Genomic DNA, 22,545 nt, shown 5'->3' on the forward strand with positions numbered 1-22,545 from the left:
GTAGTGGGTTATGGGATGAAGGATAAAGGATAAAGAAACCTTTAAAGTGACCCAGTATCTCCTACTCTTTCCACTCTTGCAAATCCCCAGACAATGGGTACTGTTAGGCGAGGTTTGACATGCAGGCATACAGGCGAGGCGAGCACGAGCAGAGAGCAGCTGTGGTCGCTGGCCGCGTTGAGGCCAAGTCTGGCAAGAAAGCTTGAAAGTACCACCAAAGACCATAAAAGGTTCCTGAAGGCAAGTGCGGACGGCAGGGAGTCAGCGGGCATGCTGAGCCGCAGTACTTTCCCGGCCCGTTGAGGTCGGTGTGAGGCCGGTGCGGCTGGTGTGTGGGAGAGCTTTGGGAGAGCTGCTACCTGCCATACTCTAACCTGTTTTGGTCCATCTCGATCCGCCCCAGAAGCCCCCCTGCAATCTTTTCATCTGCAGCAGAAAATCATAAGTTTTAAAAAAAATAATCCACAATTTACCTTCTATGCTGCTGCAGAAAAAATCCTCCTAGAGCATTGGGACTTGTGTTCTACTTTGTCATTGTGCTTGTGCTCCAAACACTATTCAGCATTTATCACTGCACAAAGAAGTGGGGTGGAGTGTCTCTTTCAAGGAGCACACTTCCATTCCAGCTGTGGCTTCAGAGAAAGCGCCCGGAGGCCTGAGATATGAATGAGGTGTGGTATGTGAAATCGAACGCAATGTTACCGCTGCAAACACAGGCACTGGGCGAGGACGAGACTGCATTGGAGTATTGGTTTAGCGGATCAACCGCAGTTGTAATTTGCGTACTTGGTGCTTCGTTACGTCTCAGCCTGGACTGGTCAAGACGAGCTCCAGCAAGATCTGGCAGGAGGAGAGGTAAGGAGTGAGGGCCAAACATGGTGGTGGTAGATACCGCGCGCAGAGTGTGAGCCTGGGCTACCGCGGAGGCTGCTCATCTAGGCCTGGGTGTGGCTTGTGGGTGGCCTGGTGCACTTCCACTTGATGTACTGTTCCTCCATCCCACTGCTTTAGAACTGCCTCAGAACAGCCTCAAAACTGCCTCAGAACCTCAGTGTCTCAGCCTTAGTTGACTGGACCTAGTTATTTTTTACAGTGTTCTTCAGCTATAGCCTACAGCCATAGTCGCATTTACAGCCTTAGCCATAGCCCATTACTCTACCCTGCTGTTTAACAAACTGGCCAAACTGGGCAAAAGAGGTGCAAAATTGCACAGGTGGCTTAGTTCTTGGCCCTGATTTAGAACTTAATCCCTGAACTTGACCCACTGTGATCATCTGCAGATTGACACAAGCGTTGCAGTATTAGTTGGTTGCAGGGAGTGTAACCTGTGAACCCCAAGGAAGCAGTCCAGTAGGGTCTGGGTGCAGAATGCGGAGTATGTCATTTGACCCCATCCGTATCCACCACCGGAGTTTTGCACAGTCCTGTGTGATTCAGTTGACTTCATAGAGGTCCAGGTCTTTGGTCAACAGAGCTCTTGTGTTATCACGTTACTTGGTCCCATTGGTTTTTTGATACATTGGAAGCTCGAGACAAGTGTTTCTTTCTCATGGACTGGAGTGTGATTAAGATTAAGAATAGTCCATATAGACGGAAGATGCCCTCTAGATGCTTGCGATCTGGTCAGCTAATTACATCTGCTGGGCGAGGATTAGATCCTACCTCTGGATCAGTTGGAAGCATATCTGAATGCTCTAGTTCCCCTAAATTAATTAAAACTATCAAGCAAAAGAAGCCACAAGACCATCTGTCCCTTTTGAAATCTCATACTACGGTATTAGTTATGTTCACCAAGGGTTTGAGGAGCAAAACATCACAGGCTAATGAAGTGGGGATGTCCCCTAGTGTGGCGAATGTGGATGAGTTGAGCACTGATATGGTCATCTCACAATTGTTAGTTCCGCACACCAGTAAGTTTATTGTGCAAAACTTGGTGGAAACCCCGTTTTAACTCAACCTATCAAGCTTATTCAACAACATCTGTCAATTATACTAGTTGAAGATATGGAAATGGGCATGGAAGATGCTAAGGCTAATTTTGAAATAAAATACGCTGGTAAATAGCCGTTGCCTGAATCTGCGGTTTCGCTGAAGCCATTGAGCTCGGTGGTTAAACCGATCACTGTAAAAGTGGCAGAGTAAAATTCTGGATTGTTTCCACTCAGAGTTGTCTCAAACTCCCCAGAACGACCACTGTGGGGTTGAATGCAATTTGGACCCTGAGTTCATCACACTACTCGATATTGCTATACTCATGGGGAAAAACCAAGTAATGGAGACTAACTTAAAATCACTGACCGCTCAAGGGACTGACAATGGATTGTCCTGTCCTGCTAGTTGCCCACGAATGCCAGCTTTGTATAGCAGTATTCCTTCAAGTGCTTCTCTTTCTCTATCATCAGGGCTATTAAATTCTGAGGCGACCCTAAGTAAAGGGGCACATGACATATGTCAGCTAATGACTGCGTGTGTAAATGGGAATGAGGGTGTAAATAAGAATAGGGGAGGGAGGAACAATTCTGATGTGTTACGTGCCTTAGAGAGGATGATGTCATAAATTTCAATTTTGTTAGAAAAATGTACTGCTAACTCTGATCATGTGTTGGATGTAATGTCCCCGATTTTGGTTGGAGATATCATAGCACTAAACAATATGTATTGCACTGCCCCCCCAAATCAGTTGTATGTGGATAATCGCCCTTTCATTGTTTCAAGTGAAAATACAAAGGGTTCTTAAAAGTTACCCACTATTATCTTGGGAGTAGATGGCGGCTGACTAGGAAGTGTATGGCGAGCTCCGAGCCCTCGGACACAACATTGAAGAGAAAATGAACAGAAACTAGTTTAAAATGGCACACGGGTGCTTAAAAAAACATTAGAGATTGATAATATAAGATCTGTCCTGCGGAGTAATATTCGGAGTTTAAAAGAAAGAAGGGTAAACAAAACCAACCGTAATCTGAAGGGCGAGGCTCGGGCGCCTATCAGCTGAGGCTTGATAGAGCTTGGATTGAGTCGGCGAGGAGCTGCTAACGAGGTGTGTGAGGAAGCGTGCAGAGAACGGTGAAGCTGGAGGGAGAGACAGAACGCATCACAACCCTGCGATGTGTGGGCGAAAGCAGCTATGGCATACCGAAGGAATCTGAGTGCTGCAGCGAGGGTGCCATTCAGAGACAACACGGTGGCGGTGGAAGGAAGAAAAAACCCCTACGAAAACCGCCACGCTGAGGAAGCAGGAACGCCGCAAAGACTGCAAGAAAGGGTGAGTGAGGGAGAGAGGGGGTTGGAAAATAACGCTAGGTGGATGGGAAGTTAATGCCATACTTCGCCCAGACGGAAAAAAACTCTTGTTTAGTCTTGGGAATCTGACTGAGATTCCCAAGGAGGCAGGCTATGAGGTGAGCACACTAGGCACCAACACTCTCCCCAAACTCACAATTAAAGGTGCAAAACCAATAGAGGAGACTGGGGGGGTACTCTTTAAGGAGTAGACAGCAATTAGCGACAGAGGTGCAGCCCTCTCAAAAGGAAAGAAGGGATATTGCCTACATAGTCCCCAATGTTCGGGCTGGACTGTTCTCATGAGGCACAGGGTCAGACTGATTTGCATATGGCCATGTCTGAACTGGGGTGGCAGAGTGGGCTAAAGAACGGTGATGTATTAAACCCAGATCTGTTGACTGGGTGTGAGTGTTTGATTGGTTCAGATGCTCCGTCCATCACCACCCCTTTTTGTACCGCTTTGTTCGCCATAAGTTGGCATGGTATGCTCAGACGTGAGTCCCTTGCTCACTTTGCCACTGGATTCAAGCAAGCCTGGCTGAAGACGGCTGTAATGCCAGAAACCGGTCCTAGGAAGCTTGTTTCCGGTCCAGGGAAGGCATGGCTTGGCAGTTCGGGCTGGACTGTTCCCATGAGGCACAGGGTCAGACTGATTTGCATATGGCCATGTCTGCACTGGGGTGGCAGAGTGGGCTAAAGAACGGTGATGTATTAAACCCAGATCTGTTGACTGCGTGTGAGTGTTTGATTGGTTCAGATGCTCCGTCCATTACCCCCCCCCCTTTTGTACCGCTACATAGTCCCCAAAAGCACAAAGAAAGAAAGGAAGCACAAAGTGACGGCACAACCACCCTTATCCAGTGCTAGCCAAGCAAAACTAAAAACCCCTGGACTAAACAGTAGACCGAGGAGAACTCCTTCATTGAGGTCCTTCTTTAAAGCCCCAGAAAAGCAATAAGAAAGCATTTTAGACACCCAAGAATCCCTAGAGAAGAAAGGGGTTGACAATATAGAGCTAGAGAGAACTCAAAAGGAAAGCAGTGGGGAAGAAATAAACAATGCAAAAATGAATAGTAACCGATACAAGGTACTGACTCCAGTTGACCAAATAGAAAAATAGAAGTAATAGAACCTGTCAGAGAGCAACAGACAGCAGTAGAGGCTGGGGCACAGCCCGCAACAGAGGCCGGAGTACAGTCCGTCAAAAGGGCTGATAGTCAGTGGGAGTTGACACAGAAAAATACTGAAACAATGATGGAGATTATGATGAAAGAAATGAGAGCTAACTTTGCGACCTCAGAAAAAAACTGGCAAAAATACAGGAAGCATGCGAAATGATGGATCAGAAGATAAGTGTGCTCATGGACAGGATCAGCATGGTAGAACTGGAGGTAGAGGACCCGAAGAAAAAGGTGGGAACAAATCAAAAAGAGATTACCCTATTAAGAAAGGAAGACATCGAGATTAGGGATAAAATTGAGTCATTGGAAAACCACTCTAGAAAAAATAATCTTAGAATACTGAATGTACCAGAAGGTCTCGAAGGGGACGACATAAAAAATCTCACGATTAACTTATTGGAGGAATTAATCCCCTGGACGAAGACAGCTGACCTCGCAGATGACATTCAAAGAATACACCGAAAATACTAGTGAACTTTAAAAGCTAGACATTGAAAGAAAGAATTCTGAGAGAAGGTCTAAAAGTAAGCTCTTTCTCATGGAACGGTTGGTCGTGTAAAATCAGATCAGACATATTGAAAATAACACAGGACCGGCTGAGGTACCGAAAAATCGTTTATTATAACAAACAAACAATGCCAGAGGAGCTCCTTGCGACCTAACCCCACGAGGTCCGCCAAGAAGACTGCTGGCACATTGTCAGAACATCACGTATATACTGTTACATTTCGAAACCGTTACCCAAGATGGAAAATTACAAGTTGGTACAGGTTGGTGCAGAGGGAAAGAACATATATGGGAAACAAAGCGCTCTTGGTTTAGCTCGTCTCATTATAGCAAGGTCGTGAGGGTGACTCCCTCCTGCTAACTCTGAGAGAGTCTGCGCAGCACCCCTCGGAATGTGCTTATCCAGCCTCCCCCTTCTACCGATAACCTTGACGGGCCTAACGTGCAGAAACAGTAGTTTGCAACAGTTGGGCCATTTCTCAGGGGAACGGCTTTGGCAGAATGCAAGGATAGGGCTTGCTAATGCAGAGATCGAACGAGGACACAAAATGGCGTCGGTCGAGTCAAGCAGTGCTGTCTGTGATCTAAATACAAAAACATGCAATATGGTGTATGCTAATTCCTAAACTACTTACTTTCGTGTGTGTATTAATGTTTGCGTTTCTTCGTTAGTCTTACTAGATGCATCACGCTAATTATCAAAAGCAACTATGTTTCGCTAAACCGGAAGTGAATTTCGGTTCCTCAAACCCTCCTTTTAGCGTGATGTAGCTAACTAAAAGGGAGTACTAGTCTTGGAAGACCTCCTCATCAATGGCCATCAGCTCATTAATCTCCTGCTGGAGCATCTGAATTTTAGTGGGGACAGGGGAAGGGACGCACATGGCTGTCACCTTGGTGGCACAATAGGAGCAACAGGCTGGGCCACATTGTACACAGAGGCAGCAGGTGAAAATGATACCTGCCGCCCCAGCTACTATCAACAATAATTTCCAACCCCATGTTGTCAAGAGCCCCCAGAACCAACCAGACAGTGATGAGGACCCATTATCGGTGTGCATTTCAGCCGCGATGCGATGCAACTTTTGGATAGCCAAATGAACTGTAGGGGCGGAGTCTGGAATATACACACAGCAGGAGCTGCCAATCACCCGGCATGCTCCGCCTCGATCAGCCAAGATAAGGTCAAGAACCATCCGGTTCTGGAGCGAAACGAGTCTTGTCGCCTGAAGCTCTACTGTTATATTGGTCATGATATCCGTGGTGATATTAATGACATTCTCTACTATCCTAGATAACCGTCTTATTTCTCTACTATTGAATATGGGCCCCCAGAAAGGGACCAATCCTTTACTAAAGTCAGTGAACTGCTGCAAGGAAGTGTCAGTTTGATCGACTTCCGGTACAACGAGCTGTCTACGCTGCCTATTGGGAACTGCTCTAGCACGATGGAGTTGGTGTATTCTGTGATAGTCGGATGGTGCAATGTATACAGGGGGGTACAAAAAGGATAGATAACATTGACTCGCCCAACCTCGGGGTAACCAAGTGTGAGCATTTTCCCCGCACACGAAATACACATTTGGCGGTGTCAACAGTGGAGGACTACTGAATATTTTCATGCGATAAGTATAGTTACAGACACTGTCACCAACCTGTACATGTCCCATCCCTCGTACACAGAAATCAGAAGAAGTATTCAAAATAGGAATGGGTACAATACGCTCACTGGTAACATTTCTAACAACAAAGTGTTGGAAATACTGCGAATCATTAAAGTTAACAAAATCATAGAGTTCATCCTTTAACCAGCTACTATTTTCGCTCTCAGTATATAAATTCATACAGGCTTCTGGATCCAACAATCCCTGTCCCCCATTTCCCTCTGGGTCAAATCCCTGGTGGGTTTCAATATATGCCAAGATCATGTTGTAATCCTTATTGGTGTACTGTTTGGGATTTTCAACATAGTGGCTGTACATAGCAGAAAACATTTTAAACCATGCTTCACAACTTCCCAACTAGGACAAAGGCAATGAGAGGAACAGGTCATGTTTGTGCATAACGGATGGCAAGAGCCCACAAACCCAACAGTCGGTGATGTTGGTAGCGCTATGGGTTTGATGGAGCATTTCTACAAATACATTCTTTGCATAAGTCTGGCGATGGCGTTCTTTGTGGGGTGCTAAGGTGAACATGAAATGCTCAGGCGGGGCAACAGTAGAGGGCAGAAGAGTTTGCAGGGGGTATTTATATTCTAAATATATGAATAAGCTCATAAAGATAGCTAATATGATTGTTATTACCACTACAAAGGCAATTTTGACACACATGGTCCATGTAGAAAACATTGGCTCATAAAATGGTAAGTATCGTGGTGCAATGGGAAGAAGTTCTTCAAGTACAATACGACCAAAAGGGTACATTCCTAGCTGAAAGTCCAAAACTAAACTCGGGCCTAGCAGTCCGTCCTGCCAGAGGGTTCTTCTCCCTGTGTCCGTCTGAGTCTCACAGGCAGACTCCTATCGTTCATCTCAAGAAAACAAACGTCGTGGTCAAAAGGAATCCTGGTGTACAACCTGGCCGTTCACAAGGGTTAGTCTTTCTTTCTGAACAGAGCACAGTAACAAAAGTTCCAGCTCTCAACTGGTTCAGTCCAGTGTCTCGCTCAGTACCACAGGCCTGAAATCTAGCAAACCCTGTCTACTCAATCAAGTCTTTCCTTATCTCCTGGCAGTAGGGTCTGAGGCACCGTGATGCTTTCTTGGCCATAGGTTGTATCGCACATGACCCGGAATTTCCTGATCAGAAAACAGCACAGAGGGTATCTCTCCTTCATTAGAGCTTTCGCTTGCTGGGATATCAATGACAGGATTCAGAGTAATTGCAGGTTCAGCGGAGACCGGTTCACCCGATCTCGTCACTCCCTCTTCTTGCCTTTGTTCTAATTCGCAGGCGTCAGAAAAGGGTACAAATGCAGTGGCTCTCTGTTTCCTGGGTCAATATTCCCCCACAGCGTAGCTGATCATAAGGAAGCGGGAGCGGCAGCCTTTTCAGATGGGAGACGTGTATCCAGTGCTTTCTCCCATCCACCTTTACAGCCGTCAGGGTTGCGAGCAGGATTTGATGCGGCTCGGACCACCTCGGAGGTAGGCTGGAGTCTCGGTCAAACTTCTTAACCAGCACTCACTGGCCAGGTTCCAAACGATGTCCGGGGCCCTCTGGCAGGGGCTGCAGTACAGATGCCACCTGCTGATGAATAGAACGGAGATCTTTAGTCTGGGCATACAGGTAATCGATCAACATAGGATATTCGATATCAGAAAAGGACCGTGGTCTGGGTACCCCCATATATTAGCTGGTCGCCCGAAGGTTATCTCATAGGGAGAGAGACCAGAGCGAGAATGAGGGGTAACTCGCAATGACTTGAGGGCCAGAGGCAGGGTGTCAGGCCATTTTAAACCCGTACTCTCCTGAATTTTAGCCATATTCAGTTTCAGAATCCCATTGTACTTCTCCACGAGCCCTGCTGACTGGGGGTGTCTGGCTGCGTGGAATTTCTGTTTTATCTGTAATCCATCACAAATATGCTTAACAAGGGCCCCATGGAAATGCCCCCCATTGGCCGACCATATCAAACGGGGCAAACCATAGCGTGGTATAAACTCCTTAAGAAGGGCCCTTGCTGTAGCCAGGGCAGTGTTCTCTTTCGTGGGGTAGGACTCAACCCATTTACTGAAAGCACAGACCACCACTAACACATATTTGAAATTGTTGACATGCTCCATGTGGATATAATCCATCTGGAGCACTTCAAAGGGTAACGTTGGGGGTGCAAAGTTCCCACTCAAAACATTTTCTGCCTTCCCCGGATTGTGTTGCAGACAGACCATACAGTATTGGACCAAAAGGACAGCCGTCCTTTGTATGTTAGGGTTATTCCATACTGGGTCTAACAGGCCACAAATACCTTTAGCTCCTACATGAGCAGGACTGTGGGCCATAGTTACAACGGCCTGCACCAATGCATTGGGTAACAACCATCTCTGTTTTTCTGTCAAATTAACCCAACAATTATTCCCATCCAACCTCCCTACTTCCTTCTCCCATCGCTCTAATTCAGCTAGGGTGGCTTCCTTCTGCAGTTCTCTCACACTCTCTATGGTATTATTAAACAAATCAGATTCCTCCACCCACCTTGCAGAGGACATTACAAACATAGTCGACATTGTAGATTGGGCAGTTTGTTTAGCAACCTGGTCTGCAAAAGCATTCCCCTCTCCTACTTCATCCACCACTGCCTTATGTGCACTGCATTTTATTATGGCTAGCTTCTTGGGCAGAGTGAGGGCGTCCAACAATCGTAACACCAGGGGACCATTCTGTATTTTCTGACCATGAGAGGTGAGGAAACCCCGTTCCCTCCACAGCCGCCCAAAACTATGGGCCTCGCCGAAGGCGTATTAGCTGTCTGTGTAGATATTAACCTCAAGTCCTTCACTCAATTTGCAGGCTCGTAACAACGCCACCAGTTCAGCAGCTTGAGCTGACCGATGGGGCACTCGAGATGTTTCAACTACTGTTTTCAAAGTCGTTATTGCATACGCAGCTGTTGTTGTTCCATCTGCTAATCTGAAGCAGGACCCATCCATATATAACTCCCCCTGGGGGTCAGATAGAGGAGTGTCAGTAAAGTCAACCCTACCCTTCGTTTCTTCATCAGTTCGAAATATGCAATCATGTATATCATTGGTAGTTTCACTCGTAGGGAGTGGTAGCAATGTAGCTGGATTTAACGTGGCACATCGCGTAATCGTGATGTGTGGAGCAAATAGTGTCAATTCATACCCAGTGAGGCGTGCGCTCGTAAGGTGCTGTGTCTTAGTTTTGTTTAGTAATGTGTCCACAGTGTGCGGCACCATCACTGTTAGGTTGGAATTTAGAACGAGTCCTTCCGACTGCCGGATGGCCACTGCGACAGCTGCGGTGGCCCTCAGACAGCTAGGAAGTGCTCTTGCGACATTGTCCAATGTGGCCGACAAATAAGCGCAAGGTCTTTGCTTACCACCATATTCTTGCATTAAAACTGAAAGCGAGCAACCGTCGACCTCATGCACATATAGTACAAAGGGTTTACGGTAGTCAGGAGTACCCAAGACGGGTGCAGAACAGAGAGCAGTTTTTAAAGAGTTAAAGGAATGCTGACATTCATCCATCCAGGGGAGAGGTTCATGCACGTCTTTAGTGGTTAGATGCAACAAAGGTTTAGCGAGAAGAGAAAAATTAGGTATCCATTGGCGACAGTAAGAGGTGATGCCAAGAAAGGCATGAACTTCACGCTGAGTGCAAGGGACAGACATGTTAGAGATTGTAGTAATCCGTTCAGGAGTCAATCGCCTACCCTCCTTCGACAGTAGATGACCTAGGTAGGTTACCTCCTGTTGACAGTTTTGGAACTTAGACAAGGACACCTTATTCCTCTTTGCCGCCAAATGGTGCAATAATTTAACAGTGGCAGCCTTGCAGCCTTCTTCAGTGTCAGAGGCAATCAACAAATCATCCACGTATTGCAAGAGCACATTGCCCTCGGGCAAGACTAAGTCATCCAACAGAGCCTTAAGGGCCTGACTATAGATGCTCGGACTTTCAGTATAGCCTTGAGGTGCACGACAGAATCGGAAGCTTCGGCCAGATAACGAGAATCCGAAGATCTGTCTGCTATCGGGGTGGATAGGGATACTGAAGAAAGCATTCTTCAGATCTATGACCGAAAAATACTGAGCAGTGGGCGGAATCATCTTAAGGATAGTGGAGATGTCCGTTACCACAGGGTACTGTGGTACAACAATCTTATTAACTGCCCTCAGGTCAATCACAAAACGATAAGCATCAACTTTTCCCTACAGGTCAGAATGAGGACTCTTTTTCAAAATTGGAAGAATCGGGCTATTACAAATATTGGCAGCGGTCTCCTCCACTACCCCTTTATCAATGAGATCCTGAATAATTGAAAGTAAAGCCCGTTCACCGGCTAGTGATATTTTATACTGCGGTATGCGGGGTAATTTTGCGCCAGGTTTCAACGTGATATGGACTGGTGGGATGTTTAACTTTCCCACGTCTGCATCCCCTGTTGCCCATAATGCAGCGGGAATGCTGTTAAACTCGGGGGAAGAGGTTCGTTTTTAGCAAAACATTGTTTCATGCAGTCAGTGTGGGGTTGTATCGTCAAATAAACCCCTTCAGGGGAGCAGTATATTTTTGCATTCAACCTTTTTAGCATATCTAAGCCCAACAAATTCTCACCACAATGCGAGGTTAGCAGAAAAGGTGATTCAACAGTAGCGGGACCGATCGTGAAGGAGAGTGGTTTAGAGATGAGACTGACTACTGGGACTCCTGAAAATCCCACGGATACATAATTTTGCCCGGACAGAGCCGCCCCTGGAACCAATGATCGAGCAACTGAACTATTCATTGCCCCTGTGTCAATCAGGAAATTCTCAGAAGTCCCCATCAATTCCTCTCTCACATAAGGTCCTTGTTGATTGACTGGGATCGACACTTGGCCCCTACTTTGTCCCTGGCTGTCCTATGGGTGGACGTACCCATCCTGATATTCGAATGCGTAATCGTCATGATAATATTGTCTGCCTTGGTGACCATCAAAATGATTCCGTTCGGACTTGCCTGGTGCCTCTTCTCTGTGCATATCAGTCCGGTCTGGGCCACCCCGTCCTCGTCCTCGCCCTCGGATTGCCCCGTTCTGGGCAAGCAATAACGGGCACTGCGCTTTCCAGTGTCCCTCCTGCTTACAATAGGAGCATTGATTTATCCCTATAGTCCGAGTCCCGCCTGCGCCTCTGCCTGTTCCCGCCCCTCTGGACACGGGCCCTCTGGCTCCTCTCCCTCCTCCCTGTCCTCGGACAACTTGCTGAAGCAGCACCCGTGTTTTAAGATCCTTGGCCTTTTTCTCCACTTTATCCATGCTTTCGTTTTCCCTATGCTCATAATATTGGGCCATGCTCAAGATCAAGGAAAGAGTGGAGGTAGTCCATGTGCTTTCTGCGGCCTGCAACTGTGTAGAAATTTCCAGTGCCAAATTGGTAACAAATCTATTCACGAACAACTTGATCCCACCTTCTGTGGCCAAGTCCTGCCCACTAAAGTCAATAAAAACCCCTTCAAACCTGGTAAAGAAATCGGACACACTTTCATCCTTTTTCTGCCTACAAGCTGTCAGTTTGTCCCAGTCAACCTTTCGTGGAGGAATCAGGGGATGCATGAACGCTATTATTTTTGCCGGCAAAGAGGTCATTTCGTTTCTAGGCTTATACCCAGGTTTTCGATCTCAGTCCTAATCCTTCAACTCTTCCCAAGTTCCCCCTAATTCCGCAGCATGATCGGCGTCATGACCCTGCCGCCATATATCGACCAGAACTAGTAACCCAAAGAATAGCTCGTTATCTGCCAATGTCATTACAGCCGAGGCTGCAGCTTCAGTCAGTTCCTTGTAGTAGGCGGTGGGATTCTTGCGGGGATCGGGCAGTTGAGATTTAAGGGCAAGAACCTCACTTCGCTTCCACGGAGTGTACACCCATTGCTCCTGGAACCGGGCCTCTACTCGAGCTCTTATAACTTGGTCAGCGTTATCACGTGCTTCAGGAATTTCGGGATGAAAAATAGGGTGCACTTCCCGCATGGGATGCTGGGAAGTCCAATTGGGGCTTTTTATGAACATTCTGCCTCGATATTTCACTAATGTGTCGACATACTTGTATACCTCCTGTGGATCCATGTTAAACTTATGAGTTCAGTCCCGGATGGTATACAGTACCTGAGGGGCCATCCCATCCTGGAAACATAGTTCCCAGGCCTCGATGAGGTAACAAGACATCTGATATAGGGCATGCTGCTGCATTAACGGCTCCAAATCTTTAATAGTGCTCCATACATCAGCTACTGTGTCTATGTTGTTCCGCATCCATTTAGATGCCTGATCTGCTACTGCTTCTTTTTCACCATACCCTACAGAGGCTCTCGTGAATAATCGTTTGCTGCTCAGACCTCCCGGTTCCCCCTTCGGTGTCTGCCCCAGATCTCCGGGTGTAGTACTGGCCGATTGGGAGGTCCATATGGGGCTTGGAGCTGCTAACACCATATGGGATGTTCCCGGGGGTTCCCGGGGGTCAGGGATGAGGGTAGCCATGTCTCTCACTGAGATAGGTGGGGCACGGTTAGTCCCCAGGGAAGGTGAGAGGCACAACCTCCTCCGGTGCGGAGGCCAGGGGTGTGGCAGTCACCTGAAGAGGTACCGCGGGGTATATGCGTTGAGGCGCATACGGTGAGGGAGGTCGTTTATCTAACAAATCCTCTATCTCATCCTCTGCTTCATTCTGTGTCAAATAACTCTTATCCACCTGCAACCTAAACTGTCTGTCTGCATACTTAATATTTTGCTCGGTCTTATTTTTATCATGATCAATGGCTTTCTGAGTTTCAGTCTGCCCTTGCTGTATCTTCAAGAGTTTTTCAGACCGGATGCGTCTCCGCTTGGCCTCTTTCTGCCATTTATTAAGAGTATCAAACATGGCCTGTCTACTGCGTTTAGCAAACAGGCGTTCTTGCAAATATTGGATCTTTTTCTCATCAAAAGACCCGGTCTTTGGCCATTGTAGTTCTACATTATCTTTAGTCTATTTGTTCCACAAGGTATTAAAGAGGAGGGGCCCTATTCCGTGCTTGCAATACATATCATGGCTGGGAGTTCCCTCTGGAGGGGCTGGCTGGCTTTCATCCAACTTCGTGCTCCCTCGGTGAATACAGCCAAAGCATAGTTTACTAAAGCACGGCATCGCCTCTTTTACCAAAATCGAGCTGAAAAGGAATCAAAATTGTTAATCACAACACTCTCATACACATGGCCATGTCTGCACTCGAATTCACTCTTACACGAATAAAGTAACCTCAGCACGAAAACGAATCTTCAATTTACATCAACATGAAAGACAAAAACACAGGTATTTGCAAACAAGAGGTGGAGCCCGTCGACTCCCACCTATGGAGAACCCTTTCCAGAACTTCAAAGCTCAAAAATGACAAAGTCCAACAGTCTTGTCCTTAGACTGCCTAGAGATAGCCACACAGGTTTCTCTAAACCACAGACCGACCTACGGGCCATCCAACAGTATTCATGGATCACCTCCCGAACTATTCTGGCTAAGCCCCCTTTTTCAAGCGCCGCTCCAGATTTGTCCGAGTGCTACCAAATCTCAGCCGCCGGCGTTCCCGAGAGCAGTCCGGCCGGGTGAAAACCGCAATTTACACTGAGGCGTCTGGTCTCAATCGCTAGTTATTTTCACAATCCAAAACAGGGGCGTCCGCACGTGCAGTTTCAGTACTGCCCTGTCAGACCCCCTTTGTCAAGTTCTCCGTGACCAAAGGTCACCAAATGCCAAGTATCAAATCCAAAATCCAAGAGATATCCAACACAAGACAAGACAAGACATGACACTCACCTTGTGCAATCAGGTCCGATTGTGCGTTCTCCACTGCCAATTCCTGTTAAGCCAATGTGGCTGGTTCTCAGGTTATACCCGAAGGACTCCGGCATGGGGTCATTGGCAGCTGGGGTTTCTCTCGATCGGGAGAGCGGAGCAGACCCCAAATTATTTGGTCTATCCCCCCCCCCGATCAAGATCGCTCTTTTCAATGTCCCGTTTCTTTTCTGATTACAGAGGGACGACCCCAACGCGGAGTCCCGGCGGAGTTGCCAACTGAGGTACCGAAAAATTATTACAACCCACCTAGAGCCATACTTACAACTAGCCCAATACCAATTACCAATAATCAGTCGGTTGGCAGTGTAGAAGGTCCAATTGTTTATTATAACAAACAAACTCTGCCAGAGGAGCTCCTTGCGACCTAACCCCACGAGGTCCGCCAAGAAGACTGCTGGCACATTGTCAGAACATCACATATATACTGTTACATTTCGAAACCGTTACCCAAGATGGAAAAATACAAGTTGGTACAGGTTGGTGCAGAGGGAAAGACCATATATGGGAAACAAAGCGTTCTTGGTTTAGCTCGTCTCATTATAGCAAGGTCGTGAGGGTGACTCCCTCCTGCTAACTCCGACAGAGTCCGTGCAGCACCACTCGGAATGTGCTTATCCAGCCTCCCCCTTCTACCTATTACCTTGACGGGCCTAACGTGCAGAAACAGCAGTTTGCAACAGTTGGGATATTTCTCAGGGGAACGGCTTTGTCAGAATGTAAGGATAGGGCTTGCTAATGCAGAGATCGAACGAGGCCACAAAATGGCGTCGGTCGAGTCAAGCAGTGCTGTCTGTGATCTAAATACAAAAACATGCAATATGGTGTATGCTAATTCCTAAACTAATTCCTTTCGTGTGTGTATTAATGTTTGCGTTTCTTCGTTAGTCTTACTAGATGCATCACGCTAATTATCAAAAGCAACTATATGTTTCGCTAAACCGGAAGTGAATTCCGGTTCCTCGCGGCAGTGGGAGTTGGGCCAACACATGCAACAGCTGAAAACGTTAAGGGCAACAGTGCAAATGCGTTTTCCTGCCTCCTTCAGAATAATGTGGGACAATAAGATGCATACATAAAAAGTCCTAAAAAGCAAAATAAGGGAGGATGGGTCCCGAAGATAACAAAAGAAGACAAAAGATATGTTCCAAGTCCAACAATCCAGGTAAATAAAAGGTAAAATAATGCTAATTAAAATTATGTCATGGAATTTGAATGGCCTTAGGATTTTAAAAAAAGCCAAAAATCCTGAAAGAAGTGGAGTGTGAAATAATTATACTACAAGAAACCCACTTTGTGAAAGAAGAATGGATAAAGATTCTAAAATATCAGAAATGGGTAAGCGACTATATCTGTACGAATCAGGAGTGTAATGTAAAGGGAGTAGCAATCCTTAAATTGTTGAAGGCAATAATTCACACTGCGGAGGTAGACTGAAAAGGAAGATGGGTAATCGCAAAAATAAAAATACAAAACAACCCCTATACAATTGTGGGATACTACGGACCAAATATGGATTATCTTGAACCTCTCCAAAAAGTGTACTCTCAACTTATAACGGCAACATCGCCAATAAAAATGGCAGGAGACTTCAATATAATACTAGATCTCAAAAAAGATAGATATCCAGCAAATAATTGCCTCGATCTACCAAAAATGAGAGACTGGATAAACTATTGTATTAAAGATCTAAATCTGATTGATATATGGAGAGACAAAGGAGAAAAAACTCAGATTTACCCTGCAGAATAAAAGATTGGGCCACTCGTCCAGAATTGACTATTTCCTAATAGATAGGAAACTTCTACATAATACCCAGAATGTGTAACACACGCCAGCACATTTATCGGACCATTCAGCTGTAGTTCTGCACCTTACTCTGAAGAAAGTCACAACTAATTCAAGATGGACGGTAGACAGATCTATATTTCTTGAAACAGTGCAGGTGGAAACTGTAGCGAAAGACACCGAGATTTTTTTATATAAATAAAGGGACCACGAAACAAATTACCTGGGACGCCTACAAGGCCTATATTAGGGGAAGAATAATTAGCACTGTAGCATATAAAAACCAAGTGAAGAGGAGCACTGTAAAAAGGTTGGAAGAAGAAATTGTCACGCTTGACGTAGAACTAAACAAGAACACAACAGAGCAGGAAAAAATCAGCGTGCTGGAAAGAAGAAAATTGGCAAAAGAAGAGTTGGTAGACTGTCTCGAAAAAAATGTCCGGGAAAGATTGGAAGCTCGCAAGCTAGCACATCATGAATACGGAGAAGGGTGCAGACATTTTTTAGCTTGGAAAATCAAAACAGACCTAAGGGTAAATAAAATACAAAAAGATGTTTAACAATATAGTCAAGAGGACACTGAAACAAGGAGAGTTTGTCAAATTCTTCCAGACTCTATATTCAGAAGAAACCATAGCTACAACAGGACAGATAATCACAATGCTAGATAAGGTTGAAATACCATCTACATCCCTGGAACAAAGAAGAGATCTTAATAAAGAAATCACAAGAGAAGAAGTAGTAGAAGTTATGAAGAACTTAAAAAAAGGCATGGCAGCAGGCCCGGATGCACTCCCAAATGAGCTTTATATAAACCTAAAACAAGTTCTGGCCACACATCTGACGGAACTTTTAAATTAAATGTTCTTAAGGAAAGGAAATCTCCCGACTACTTGGAAAGACGCAATTATAAACATTACATTAAAACCAGGGAAAGACCCTACAAAATGTGAGTCATACAGACCAATTTCTCTTTTAAACGTGGACTATAAAATCTACATGCAAATCCTGGCGAAAAGATTAACAAAAGTAGCGGGTTCTATAGTGCATCCCGACCAAAAAGTATTCATACAAGGAAGACAAATACAGGATTTAACACTGGAACTAATTGGCGCTATAGATATAGCAACACAGAACTCAGTCCCTCTAACTTTTATAACTCTTGATGCCGCAAAAGCGGTCAACAGGGTTAGCTGGCCACTTTTAAATGCAACTATGAATAAGTTCAATCTCGGAAACACCTTCCAGAGCGCAATAATGCAGATATAAGGAACCAACAGCAAAGGTGCTAGTAAATGATACCTTGGTGGAAAAAATAAATATAGAGAGAGGGACTAGACAGGGATGTCCCCTATCCCCTTTTCTTTTTTTTTTCTTTTTTTGTCCTCATCTCACCATTCAGCGTCTGCAACTTTAGCTAGAAGCCGTCTTTCCGACCTAGGCACCCCAGGCTTCTACAACTGCATTGGCTTTAGGCCTGACCAGGCCAGCTTCTTCGTACGAAGCTTAGTGTAATCATTGGACCGGGGTTATCTGACCAGCCTCATCTCTCTACCCCATGATACAAACTGAGACCAAATATTAGCATTATCCTCCTTTAAATACCCCTGATCCAGGCGTGCCAAAGCAAATGCAGCTTTCAACCAGTCTTGGTACAGTGGGGGCTGTTGGTCTTTCCAGAGTTTTCATATCTCCCTTCGGGCAACAAGAATTAAGTATAGTAACAGGCCTCTTTGCATTGGCCGCAAAAGATTTGTCACCTCAAAATCCATACCAAAAATTACTATAGAAAGGTTCACATTGATCTTAACTTTAAAAGTGGCACCAAGGACACTCTCCACATTCTGCCAGTACCCACTTAATTTACAACATTAATAAAATATGTGTATATCGGCTTTAGGAAAGTCACATCTCGGACATTTAGGAGAAGCTAAAGGAGCAAATCTAGCGATTTTCACGGGGGTATTATAAAGTCTATTAACTACAAAAAAATGATTATTTTTTAAAGATGCCGGTTTAACGAATTTATATAGAGTTTGCAGTGATAAATCATATAGATCTTCCGCCTTGGAGTCCAGGAGTGACTGATTCCAGGTAGCATGCTGTGGAGGGAGTTCTGCGAGATCTGCATCAAGGAGTTTCTTATACCAATGTGCAACCTCCTTCATTTTAAGCTTAGAGTTTGGCAGGGTAAGCTCAATTTCCCAGTCTCCACAGTCTCAGCTGCATACCAAGAGGCAAATTGTAAATATTTACATTTGGAAAAGGAGTTACCTATTTTAATTTTTAATAAACCCCACAGGAGAACTCCGTCCGAGGATACGAGGTCTGACCAGATCAGGATGTCAGCCCTTTTGATTGGCAGCGCAAGACTGTCATCTACGCAGGCTGGCGTCCCATGGGGGTCCCAAATAGGGGCAAATTCTGAATAATACCCAATTCCCCATCTACGTCTAACCTTGTACCACACATTGAGGGCTGCTCTTAAAACTTTCAGGCAAAATTTTTTTTAAAACCTTGGTGCCCCACATTTGTATAGAAACCCTTCACCCCCACCCTCCCTAATGGCCATTTCTCTCAATATCTTCCCCCAGTTAGTTTCTTCAGATGTTGTCACAGAATCCGTATGTTTTTAAATTGAAACGCTAAAGAGTACCAGGCAATATCCTGAAGAGAAGCGTGGCTCAGTGGTTAGAGACGGCAGACCCGGAAGCTGAGATCGACCGTGGACCAGGGTTCGATTCCCCGCCTCGGCGGGTCTCGGGCTCAAACATTCCACGGACTCGACAATTCTCGCTCTGGTGCCTACTCAACTCACGGGGTCACACTCTGCGACTCTGGGCAATAGCTTGCTTAATCTCCACTACGGCCCCTCGCGGCGGGATGCCTGGCTTTCACCTTGTGGACACCCTGCCGTGGTTTCTCACAGGGGAATACCAGGACGGGTTCCCTAAGCAAGCGCCGGGACGCTTACGGGCAGCTGTGCGCTTTACAAGTCCAGCACATTTACATTTACATTTACAAGACCGAGACGCCCTTTCAGCAGCTTACGTCTCAGCTTCTTCCACGAAAGTCTTGCACTCTTATTAGACTAGATGAAACTACCTATTTTGCATTGAATTTTATTTTAATTTCTTTTTAAAAACGCCTTTTGAAGCAGAGGCAATTTCAAGAGGGAGACTGATTTGGGTCTATTGGCATGGACATGTTTGCATACAACAGTGTATTATTTAGTGGTACAAGTCTCCTGCTCTCAGCCATAGCAGCACCTCTACATTCTCATTCCAGAGCTTTGGAGTGGTGACCCTTCCTTACAGCAACAGGTTGAATGATTGTGAATTATTATTATTTTTACCTATTCACAGTTTAAGAAGGTCTTAAATATTATACAATTATGAAGCATTTTATAATAAAGACATGCCCCAAGAAGCAACTGATATTGTGAAAATTCTAACAAGATAGTGCACAAAGCGATGAGTCCAGTGTACAGAGCAAATTCAAGGTCTATATTAGGAGTTCATCATGGAAGTGCAAGAGATGGCAGGAAGGTATCTGCACAGGAGGCATATTGTTTCAGCGAGATCATGGAACAATGCTATGCCAATTACCATAAACCCCTGTTAGACATAATCTTTAGTCAGAGACAGCAGAAAAACATTTTACCACCAAGGGGTGAGCAGTGCAGTTAAGGAATATTATAGAGAGTCCTCGCGTGGCACCTGACATGACCCTCTCCTGTTAGGATGCCCACTGCCCCGTCCCTTACAACAACAAACTGCAAAGGCTACACAGAATAAGAGCTTGATATGTCTGAATATGAAAGCTTGACAGCACATATAATTCACCCAAGGGCTTGTGGAAAGTGAGCAATCAGACATCAGCACGAAAATCCTACTGCTGATCCTGGCTGCATCTATTTTTACCTGCCTGCCAAGGAACGGTAACCTATACACATGTGCCTTTCAACGCTTTATTGCTTTTATTGTATTGCCTGTATTTTCATTGTTGTGTCTGTGCTGCTGTTGTCTGTCTTCCCCCGCTGCCTGTACTTGGTCCGTGCCCCTTTTTCTTCCCTCTGTTCCCCTCGCTGTCCCCGTGCTCTCTCTGTCCAGTCTTTCTTTCTGTACCCCTTGCTGCCCCATGTCTCTGCCCGGTTTTCCCTTCTGTTCCCCTCGCTGCCCCCATGCCTCTCTGCTCGTTCTGCCTTCTGTTCTTAGCTACCCCTATATTTCTCGTTTTATGTGCTCGTCTGCCTTCTGTTCTATTCGTTTTTTATGCCTTTCTGCCCTCTGTTCCACTCATTTTTCCCTCCTTTTTTGTGCCCTTCTGCCCTTCTGCCCTCTGTTCCAATTGTTTTTTGTGCCTTTCTGCCCTCTGTTCTACTCGTTTTTTGTGCCTTTCTGCCCTCTGTTCCACTCGTTTCCCCCTCGTTTTTTGTGCTTTTCTGCCCTCTGTGGTACAAAAGAGGGTGGTGATGGACGGAGCATCTGAATCAATCAAACACTCACACCCAGTCAAAAGATCTGGGTTTAATCCATCACCGTTCTTTAGCCCACTCTGCCACCCCAGTGCAGACATGGCTATATGCAAATCAGTCTGACCCTGGGCACGATCTCTACAGAGGTTTCCCTAATCAGAGCTGATTTTGCGAAAATGTCTAACCGCATGGTGGAGGTCGAAAAAACAACTACCAACCTTGTGGGGGACACGTCGGACCTGCAGCGTAGAGTCCAAAAGCTAGAAGACGACAATCTCATGCTGAAGGCAAAGCTGGACGATCAAGAAGGCCGCTCGAGACGTAATAATATACGCCTGATTGGCGTACCAGAATCCGAACGCAGCCCGGCCCTAGACCTCTACGTTGAGGACCTCATATATAAGCAGCTCCAACGCAAAGGTCTGTCGAACTATTTCTCAGTGGAACGTGCCCACCGCGTGCCTGGAGGAAAGCCAAAACCCGGGGCTCCACCACGACCCATATTAGCCCGCATTTTCAACTTCAGAGACCGGGACGCCATTTTACAAGCAGCGCACACTCGACCACCGATCAAAATTGATAACTCAGAAATCCACTTCTATCCAGACTATACAGTGGCCATAGCCCAACAACGACGGGGCTTCACGGAGGTAAAGAAGGAACTACGTGCTTGAGAACTCAAGTACTCTGATTTTTCCAGCGAAATTGCGTGTGGAATCCGAAGGGAATTCGTTTGATTGATTCAGATGCTCCGTCCATCACCACCCCCTTTTGTACCGTTTCTGCCCTCTGTGTCACTCGTTTTTCCCTCGTTTTTGTGCCTTTCTGCCCTCTGTTCCACTCGTTTTCCCCTCGTTTTTTGTGACCTTCTGCCCTCTGGCCCACTCATTTTTTGTGCCTTTCTGCCCTCTGTTTCACTTGTTTTTCCCTCGTTTTTTGTGCCCTTCTGCCCTCTGTTCCACTCGTTTTTTGTGCCTTTCTGCCCTCAGTGCCGCTCGTTTTTGTGCCCCTTTTGCCTTCTGTTCCACTCGTTTTTCCCAAATTTTTTGTGCCTCCCGATTGTATTGTTGTGGTCTTGCCGCCCCTGCACCAACATTCACAGCTCTTGTGTGCTGTGAGGACGCATGGATGTTTAATTTTTCACTACGACGACAGGCACTCGAGTCCTGCACACCCCCTGGGAATGTCTCACAGACCCCTGGGGGGTCCGCGGCCCACAGTTAGGGAAACGCTGATCTAGATGGTTAACTATACTGATTCCCAGATACCTAAATTGTTTGCTCAATCTGCCTTCCCAGTTTTTGATGTTCCAGAACATCACCTCTGTTTTGGAGGAATTAGGAAGATATCCAGAGTACGAACCAAATTTCTCGAAAAGGGCTTCCGCCCTTGGTATTACCTCCACCGGATTGTTGGTGTATAATAGCAGATCGTCTGCATGTAGAGCTAATTTACCGCTGTATTGGTGGAAACTAAAGGGAGTGATTAATTCATCCAGTTTTAATGCTTGAGCCAGGGGCTCTATATACAGATTGAACAGCAAGAGCGAGATGGGACAACCCTGCCTTGTCCCCCTAGATATAGAGAAACTTGCAGGTATCATTCCATTTAACAGAAATACCGCAGAAGCTCCCTTGTAGCAACTGATCAGGGTCTGAATAAAAATGGGTCCAAAGCATATTGCCCTCAGTACTTCCCAGAAGAAAACCCAGCAGACTCTGTCAAAAGCCTTGGCTGCATCAAAAGTGTTGGG

The 22,545-nt window shown here is 45.9% G+C and overlaps 1 pseudogene; it reads right to left on the reverse strand.

Annotated features, from left to right (window-relative positions):
- Positions 1-5,758: 5,758 nt before the first annotated feature.
- On the reverse strand, positions 5,759-7,396 carry LOC147707897 (uncharacterized; annotated as a pseudogene).
- Between the last annotated feature and the right edge of the window lie 15,149 nt (positions 7,397-22,545).

The sequence above is a fragment of the Lissotriton vulgaris genome, chromosome 6 (genome assembly GCF_964263255.1).
Source record: "Lissotriton vulgaris chromosome 6, aLisVul1.2, whole genome shotgun sequence".
Taxonomy (NCBI): domain Eukaryota; kingdom Metazoa; phylum Chordata; class Amphibia; order Caudata; family Salamandridae; genus Lissotriton; species Lissotriton vulgaris.